At 36.6% G+C, this 10,126-nt stretch overlaps 1 protein-coding gene across 1 annotated transcript in view; it reads right to left on the reverse strand.

The window, feature by feature from the left end:
* The window catches only part of LOC102685415 (phosphoprotein associated with glycosphingolipid-enriched microdomains 1), a 47,513-nt gene extending 38,101 nt beyond the window's left edge, over positions 1-9,412 (reverse strand). The window contains exons 1-2 of the mRNA XM_015364970.2: positions 9,100-9,412; positions 5,260-5,381 (exon numbers count right to left, since the gene is read on the reverse strand). The gene's annotated coding sequence lies outside the window, so the exon portion shown is untranslated. The remainder of the gene's footprint in view (positions 1-5,259; positions 5,382-9,099) is intronic.
* Positions 9,413-10,126: the final 714 nt, after the last annotated feature.

Below are 10,126 nucleotides of genomic sequence, written 5' to 3' on the forward strand. Positions count from 1 at the left end.
TGTTCTACTAATGGAGCGATACAGATTAATGTTCCTGCTAATTCTGTCTGAGGCTTGTTACAAGGAATAAGGGTCATTATCGAGGCAGACAATCAGAGGGCAATTTTTACATCCACTGAGATATAATTAGAAATATTACAGCAAGGGTGTGCCCATGTAACTTAAGTTCTGATCAATTTTTTCCATTTAAAAAAAGTTACTTATTTTTTATTGTAACAACATTTTGGCATGTTGTATTTCCGCTAAAAAGCAATTCATGACTGCAGCTCCAAGGTTACGTTTGGAAGCAAATGGATGATTCACATTCGTGGTTTTCACTATATCTCCAACGCTTTTGAACAGACTATGTGATTAAAGCAAACATGATACCAGCTAAAATACATTACATTAAGCACATTAGCTACAACAAACAGAGGATGCCAAAGGTTAAAAATGATTAGTTTAACCCTGTAGGTTCTTGTTGTAGTGGCATTAATTTACAATTGGTTTGGAAGAGACAAATTAACCATAGAGCTCTTAATAAATGTCAAAGCCCTGGTCTGCTATGATACTTTTGAAAAACAAAATTACCTGCTACAACCACCAGAAAAGCTTATTACAACTCCCTATGAACTTGTATGAGAATATGTCAGGTACAAATCCTGACAGTATTTTAATAACCTTTTACATGAAATCCAAATGAAGCACAGGGTCTCACAGTATTTAACTAAATAAACAAATGGGTATCGTGAAAATCTTTAAATCTGCGTCTAAGTCTTGCTGTGAGTGGATTAGTTAATGGTTTCAGACTGAATAAATCAATAGCATCAGTAGTTAATGTTTGCTAATTAGACTAAATAGACGTGCAGTGCAGTGTGATGCTTAACTATGTAGTCCAGCAACATCCTGATGGTGCCTAATTACTTTTAGAGGTGAGAGGATAACCAATTTCCTTTGTTCTTTGAGTTCTTTACAGAAAATCACCATTACCAATCACCAAGCTCAGTTCAATGTCATCAGCTTTATTGCTTTTCTGGGTCCTCTGCTTGAAACACTGCAGTTTTCATTTTAATAACTTCCAGTATAATGTCTCAATCCTATCAGGAACACTTATTTTTAATTATTTCATCATATACATGATGAATAAAAAACAGTGTGCTCTACTTAATTTATACATTCTAAACAGCAAGTTGATATTTGAAATATGAAGTGTTTTCTGCCAGACATATAAATGATAGTTCAGGGCCCCTTCCTGTTACAGAATATGTGAAAATATTTTTGCACAGAAAGTACAAGCTCACATAAGCTTTCGCTCTCTCAAATACATATTATTTTTGCATGTTACATTTGAAAATAAACAGCATATTTCTTTGCAAAATTGACAAACTTTTCTTTGCATTTTGTTTTCTGAAAGGCACACTTGGTTTTGGATCAGAATCAGAAAGTGCTCCGAGATCTTTGCAAAGTGTGCTTTTGTATAATGCAAAAAGCATTGCTTTGCAAAACATTTTGCTCTAAGAAAGATCTACCCAGTGTTTTCTATGTGACCTCAGTTTGCAAATGTCTGCTGGTGGTTTTTTTCTTTTGCACTGCCTACTGCAGCAAAGGTACAGAGAAAGCCATCTTACACAGATAAGACAGGCTCGATTTCGTTTTCCATGAAACCCAAACTACATTTCGTCACTGTGGTTTTAGGCTGGTCTGTATATCAACTGCAAAGTAGGTTAAGAAATAAGTCAAGGCTGAGTCTCGGCTGCAGGTCACCCACATCCTTTGTGTGAAAGAGAAGAGAGCGTTTCTATAATTACATTTATTTTTCACAGGGATTTTGTCAGTCATGATGGCATGAAGAGAAAAAAAAACTTTACTTTTTTTTTAAAACCGGGCTCATGAATAGTCCTCAGACAAGTTTTTATCGCAATTGGAAATAATGCGTCCTTTCATGTTAGCTAAATGCGAATGATGCTTACAGAGCAAGTGCAATCTAATATGATATGAAACAGCCTTTCTTTAAAACAGACTACGAACGAATAGTTCATGTTCTTAACCCCGCTGGGTGATGGATTTAGTAGTCTGGAACCTCAGACTACTAAGAAACCTAAGTCCAACACATTTTCAATGTAACATTTGTTGCATCTCACAGTGAAGCCAACAAAGACAACTATTCTGACAAATGACATTTAACAATCGAAACAATCACCCTGTTACAAAGAAGGTGGCTTGGGATTAATGCCCTCCCACTTGTCCATTTACCAAATGAGATGGCTAAAGTGAAATGAATAAGAAGAACAGTGTACCACACTGACGTCTTCAAGAGGACCAAAAATAAAGAAGCAAATACAGACAATGCTGTTAACCTAAGCTTTATGCATGAAAGACAATGGCAGAGATTTAATTAAAAATGGAGTTTAATTTGAAATGACATTTTGACCTGTGCTACACGGTTTGCATTTTCTTATTGATGTAGTGAAGGTGTATGTGTTTATGATATTTGCTTGTGTATGTGTGGGTGTGTGCATGGCAGAAAATCAACAGAAATCACTTAACTTATCTACTGTACATTGCAGCGCCTGACAACTTGGGTCCACTGTAGTCCAGTGCTGCAGACTTATCAAAAACTAAATTGTCCTTGAATTTAATTTAATAACAGCGACCTATAAAGATCAAAGATGATAACAGACGTCTGCACATTTGACACACGGTATCAGCTGACCATTAGCTATATGAAATGTACTCATTTCTGTGCTTCTATACTGCACTAAGCATGAATTTAAACCAGAATAAAAAAGTCTCAGATGAATCCAGTTAATCCTTATCCAGCTAATCCAGTTCAATAAAGTGTGCGGGCCATATTACAAACAGTAGTTTTCAGCATCAGACAAAGGGCCATCTTAAATCAAAGCTGTTGTGCACCCATGTCCATCAGAATCAGTGATGACTTCTGTTCTAATACAGATGGGAACCTTGCAATAACAGACGTGAAGATGGCCTAAACAGGTTGTTGCTCGACCCTTGAAAAGATGAGCCTTAATTTTGTTTTGGGTAGCTTCTCGATATAATTTGCAGATGATCTCCTCGATATGACACTTTAGACAAAACCATACAGCAAAGATAAAAAAGGCTCTGTGTAGTGGTGAAGGAACAGGCCTTGAATCATCTTATGAAACCTCTGTCAATGCCGACAGAGCTACTAGTAAATCACACATTTTACTTTGCATTCATGAGCAACACTTGGTCAAAGTGAGTGTTAATAGCAGAATTAACAGGATATAATCCCTGGCTCAGAACTCCCTGAGAAAAAGACCGGTTTCATGGCCTGCTCGAGGGGTAAGAATTTCTCCCAACCATCCGTCCTCTGGACACGAAGGAGGCTCCTTCTAAAAGGTGGTTAACTTTCATGCAAAAACAAAATCTTCAGACAGCAGAGCAAGTGCTTGCATCCCTTCAGGACAATGGCTATGGCTTCTAAAGAAAGATTTTCATTTAATCCAAATATCGTTAAATATATGCACAGTTATGTTCTGGGTCTTGGGGACATTTTTGCCAGTTCTATTTCACTTCTTGAGCTTTTTCCATCAAAGAAATGTTTCAGTTTCACAGATAATCCCATGTGAAATTGGCAAAGCACTACAACGAGCGATTTCTCCCCAAACTGGAAAGCAAAGACCCTAGAGGCCAGCAGGCCAAGATAGTCTGGGATCCAGCCATCTTCTAGCATCACACTTGGGGCTAAATCCTGTCATACATAAAACGCCTTGATCCTTTCCGTTTAAAGAAAAAAAAAACAACAAGTACAAAAGAATATTTCTGTCCTTATAATAAATAAACAAGATAACTAGCACAGAACTGATGGATTGCTTAAGAAAACAAAATTCAATTCCAAATAGTTTTAATCCAAAGTATCTGTTCAGACAGATTTTGCAACATTTCTGTTGTTATGGTTTCAAATAAGCTGCTTTGGAATTTAAATCTCTTAAAGCGGGCCCTTTATAGTCATAAAACTGACATTTTATTAATTACGCTACAAACAATCTATATCCTTCTTTGAGACTGAAATTTAAAATAATACGCCAGCGTTTTTTAAAGTAAAAACATGCATTATGCTATACTCCAATTAGAACATATTTCTCTGGTCCTTGCATGTTACATTAATCTGTGTTCACTGCTAGCCTCTAGACAGTTGATAACAAAAGAACAAAGAAACTGTGGCTGAATTCACTCTGCCTCCCCTACTGAAACACAGAAAGAACAAAGAAAGCATTTTAAATTCAATATCATCACTTGCCTCTTTCAGGATTAACCTACTTTAATTTTTTTAACTTTTTTTCTACTCAGCTTCTAGCTATAGATAAGGTTTTATCCTGTATAGTCCTTAATTACACTATAACAGGGTTCTCCAAAAAACTTAGTAAAAATGTTTTATAAGTCACTTTCTCATGAATACCAATATAAAACTGACAATATACTGATAGTATATTATTCATAATCACAAACAGAAAAAAAATGTCGGAATCATACATAACAAAACTTTTCCCCTTCCATTTCAACACAATGAATTCCATTTTAAATAAGATTTTATTATTTAATTTAGGAATTAATGATAGAGCTCCCAAAGGAACTTTTTCTTAGCCTGCTTAACAAAGCACAATTCTGCAGTGTGAAATGGAACAGTTTTTTCTTGCCTTTGTGTTTTAAAGATTACTGCCTGCCTGTGTGATTTAAAGATTCTGAAAAGCATTTCTTGTTCCACTTCTTAAGATAAACATCAGCAGGTGTCCATGTGTGACACTTGAAAGTGCCACAGAGTAAAAACCACAGCATTCACGCCCTGATTGCAAGCTGGCTGACAGAGTGTACAAATGTGCACGTATGTAAATCTGTATTAAACAAAAAGTAGTTGATAAACATTTGAATAAGAGCAAATTAGTAGTTAATAAGTGTATAGCATGGAAGACGTAATATATAATCTCAGATTAACCAAATGCCTTTATTCAGGGTTATAGAATGACTATGGATTTGTAACAACTAAGAATCATATGGAAGTATCATAAAAATAAACCTAATCTCTTACCAAGACAGAAACATGTCATTCTTACGCAAATGTTCCTACAAAATTGTCAAATTATGCAATTTTGCAACCCAGCCCCAGATGTACCAATCAAGCAGAAGAATATTGGACATCAATAAATCCTGAATTTCAGCAAGCTGGTTTGGAGAGTTCCATGTTGGAGTCAAGCTGTCTTCATTATTAAGTGCTAGAAAAAATGAAGATCTACTTACAGCTCAATCAATAAGACATCTGTCACTCCTTCCCCCAAAGCCCCCTGTACGGTATCTGTTGTGCGGGATGCCCTAGGAGAGTACACCGGAGCCTTTCCACACGTTTTCAGGCATTCTTTCTCCTAGAAGCAACAAAAAAGCCCACTGTGGAAATGAGGCAAGGCTCAGAAGAGATGGAAATTGAGCATCTAATCTAAAGCATTCTTGGCTGCTCTCTCTGATAGTCCCTGGCAAATTCAGCAGGATGACAACAAATGAAGGCTTTGTTCCTGGATTAGGCTTTAAACTTCCCTCTTCAGGTCGGACTAAGCATTGACTACAATCTTCTAAGGGCTCTAAGGGTCTAAGTATTGTAAAAGACTTGGCGAGTCAAGCCCAGGAAGTGCCATGATCTGATGGAGCAAGAGAATATGTAAGGTTTAATTTTTAGAAATCACCACTGCTCTCAATGCAATATTCTCCTGGGTGTGTAAAATGCAGCAGCTTTGAAAAGGAGCTCAAGAAGAGTATAACATAAATATGCCTTGTTCTACTCCATGTCTGGGGCCTTACTGCTATTGTTATTGAGATTGATTGCTTTCTAGTGTGGGACACATAACTGTAACTGGTCACAAACTGAAAAAGGTTTCATAATACGAGCTCATACCCTTGTGACAATATATAGTTTCTAGTTAACTGCATAGCACAGCGACTGCAAACAGTTCACTGAGGTGAGTGCCTGAGTGTATCCCAGTTCAGACAGCTGACAGAGAGAGAGTCATACTGACAGTGAAGGCACTTATTTTTAAAATACTCCTGTAGCATACAAGGCAAATGAGCCTCATGGATTGTTTTGAATTCCGAGAAAGAGAGAGACAATTAAAAAACATATTCCAACGTTGACAAGCAAGCTAGCTGTTCAGTCTTGATCTCAGACTTTGTGAGGCCCAGTAAAGTAAATTGAGCCTGGTTTACTAGCATGGAAAGCTGAATAATCTTTAAATCACCCTGTGTTATCTAAAGAGGCTTTAACTATGTGCAGCAACAACTACCCTTTAAAAATACACCAGCACTTAAATCCCGTATAGTATGTGTGTCCTGGGGGTAATGAGAAGATCTACTTGCTGTTCTCTTGCTGGGCATGGTTAGGTAAAAATACCTGGATGATTGTGCACATCATGAGATGTTCAAAAGGTCTTTTTCAACCAATTTAGAATGCAATTACCTTTTTATTTTGTAGATTTCTCTTGGTTTGACATTGTGTGAATAACACAATCTCAAAATCTAAAGCATTCGTATTAGTTGCAAAGTGCGAACAAGTGTATTTGCAAATATTTCTGGTTCTGATAAACTGTAGCATACTGGAATTACGATTGTTTTTTTTTAAACTGACAACATTATTTGTTTTTACTACCAGTTATGTTTGCTGTGTTATTGTTTTTGTTGAGCTGCAATGTATCCACTGTAAGATTGAGAGGATTTGTAACTTACTGTCTCTTAGGCCTTTTAGAAACAACACAAGAGTTTTCTAATATTTGGCAACCCATACTGCCACAGACAATCAAACATTTTTTTTTCAGAAAAACACACTCCACCTTTAAGCACGATGTAAATATGATATGCCTCATTATCCTTTCCATTGAACACTGTCTTTATCATTAATCAATACAGCCTATAGATGCTGCCCAGCCTTCCAAATATAACAATAAAAACACACAGTAACACACAGTAGTTTGTTCTCTTTGCAATGATGGAAAAGATCTGACTGATTTCATCTGGGAAGACTGTTCACTAAAGAAGCTTTAGGCGTACTTGTAAGTAAGGTATTCAGCTTACATTTGTGCTGACACTGTTCACGATTTTTTCTTCTGCGATGAACCTCTCTCCTGTGCTCCAAACCCACCAACGCTTAATTATATTGGAAGTGGCTTGTCTTCAAAGCTACACATCACCTCTGCTGCTAGAATATGAGTTTTAGGTGTTTAATTTATCACCTATTCTTGTACCTTCCTCATACTTTATATAGAGACTCCTTATTGACCGCCTGCCTGGTGTCTTCATTAATTATTGAGGTGAATTTTTACAGTCACTGCATTTTGTGCCCAGAAATCCCCATCATAGATATTTCTATCTAATCTGAAGAGGCAAGCAGTCTGACTTTTCTCCTACAGGACACATCAGCCTCAATCCTCTGCAAATTATTGCCTTAGCCTTGAAGTTAAATACCAGAATCTATTAGATTTTATTGACTACTTACTCTGCATATTATTTCCAGCTTGCCTTTCAGATTTAAGCAGTAGGCTATTATATTTTTAGATCTTCTTTCCTAGTAATTTAGTGAAATGTGTTAAGAGTGCTCAAATAATATGTATTTGAATAATTACGTGAAATGGTCTTGGAGGACTGCTTTCAGTGTAACGTTCTTAAAGTTTACAACAATTTAAATATTACACCAGAATTGCACATAATTGGTCTACAGATGTGTACATGGTTTTATTCTCTGGTTTCAATGTGGTAATAGGATACATGTAAATTAACTGTGACTACTGTTATTTCATTCGGCTCCCCTTCACAGTGAGCTCAGAGATCTCCTGGGTCTTATCCGGCTAAAATAAACACACTCTAACTGAAGAGAAAGCTGCAGTCTCACTTGGGTCCTTCTCTGCATCTTGTGTTCAAAAACATAAGCTGCTGACAAGCTACTGTGTAACCCTTTGAATGACTGGAACCTCAAGTCCCAGAATAATTGTTGACCATTCAACTGTAGACGTCTAGCTAAGAGACGTACACGGTATTTCTACACTTTTGGTAATTTTTTATGCATTTTAGGTTTTGGCAATACTTGCATACTTCCCTTAATACTGACTAATCCTTTCTTTTCTTTGTGAGCAACGTTATCTAGAATTTCATTAAAGAGCCTTCAAAAGTCTCAACCACCAAACACTGATAAAATCGAACTTATCTGTATGCCTTTGCTTGTCAATAACACAGACGTAAAACAATTCAAGATTTTTCATACAAAAAGGTGTTGTGGGGGGAAAAAAACTACCTGCATGATACACCTTTATGCTTTATTCTTTTAAGAACAATTTTATCACACAAAATACAAAAACGAAGAAAGAATTGGGGTGGGATTAGTGAACTGATTTTAACCCACAAGATTTTAATAATTAGCGTACAGAAATTGTCGACCAAGAAGTGTAAAGGGAGCAAGTGATATGATTTTATATTTCCCTAATTTGTGTTTTTTTACATTGATTAGAATCAATGTAATGAAATACCAGTAACTCGTTAACACTCTTGGGCATTATTGCTCAGATCATCAAAGCCATGGAAATAAGATCAAAGACGATGCTAATTGGCCGCACAGTATTTTTAATTAATATCGCTATTTTGACTCAGACAGCAGGTCATTCACCTACTCGGTCGGTTTTCTGTTTAAATTGAAACCAATTCAGCCAGTCAACCCCCTGCATAAATGTCGCGTTTGTGACTACTGTGGTGTGTAATATTGATTAGATTCCTAATATTGATTAGAAAAGCTAATTATTGTCATAAACACTGGCAGAGAGAAAAAACGGAACATTTTTCACGATTACCTATACATGTACATCCCATCGATTAACTACCCCACTAAAGTGTAAGAACATCAGTTTTAAAAAAAATAGCAATGAAACACGTGCTATCTAATATAGGAGGGAAAAACAAGACTATTAACCAACACAAATTTGTTGCTCAATTGGACACGTAAACAGGACATAATTTGAAACTTAAGGAACTGTAGTCCCAGAATGATCACATGATCCGAAGAAATTAAAAAAAAAAATAAGAACAGAATATTGCACCAGACCACATACTCACTCAGGTTCTCAGTGGGTTTCCAAGTGCGATGATACACAGTATCTCCTGTTCATTTTTAAGGTTCTGTTCCAGACCCTGCTGCTCCGTTATAATAAATCAGAAACAAGTTCATAACCTTTTGCTTTCTCTGATAAAACGTACATGCGGCATTGTACTAGTCTGTTGTTGTAGTCCTTCCCATTCCTCCACATTGCCCTCAGCCTGTTTACAGCACGCATAGGCTATTAATCGAGTTTAGTTTATGCTTGATGCAAGACCGTGAGATTTGCCTCTTGCTGTTACGAGCTTGTTCCATCTGCGCTCTGTTGCTCGGCTCAGCAGTACCATGTGACGGATAAAAAAAACACGCAATTCGCATTTAACTTGGGTTTCCACGTAGCGCCACTTGCTGGCAGTGGGAAAAACCTCGCTTAAAACCTGTTTTTCCCTCCCCACCCTGTTATAAATGTACAATCAAAAGGCTGGGGGACGCAGTTTTACAATGGTGCTCGTTAAGGCAATTTTTCCGCGTCTTGCATTTATAAATGTATTCAGTTTTGCAGATATGATGGGTTTAAGTGAAAAATTGTTTAGCTGTATTTTCAATGCTTCTTGCAGACTTTTCCCACATAAAGTGTAGGAATAGAATAGTTCACTGAAAATGTCATTTTGCGCCGTTCAATTAGTTAAACGATAAATAATGTATTCATGTAAATCTAGGGGACACACGACATCACATGGTCAAATGATTAATTGATAATATGTTCATCCAGAGAGTGGAGCGCTTTAGCATACTGGTCTCTTTTAAAAGTGATTTCTTCTTGGTGGTCTTTCCACAGACATCCGGAGAGTTGCCGGAATAAGCGTTCTTCTCCTCTATCTGTAATTGTTATTAATATAATAAAATAATTCTTTAGAAATCTTGACTACCACATGCTAGAATTAAGATTTTTTCCATTGATGTAGTAACTATACTATATTTTTTTAATATAAAGTTGAATATACCAAAGTATCTAAAAATGCTACAGTATATGTTGGATACGGAGGA

The sequence above is a fragment of the Lepisosteus oculatus genome, chromosome 16 (genome assembly GCF_040954835.1).
Source record: "Lepisosteus oculatus isolate fLepOcu1 chromosome 16, fLepOcu1.hap2, whole genome shotgun sequence".
Taxonomy (NCBI): Eukaryota; Metazoa; Chordata; class Actinopteri; order Semionotiformes; family Lepisosteidae; genus Lepisosteus; species Lepisosteus oculatus.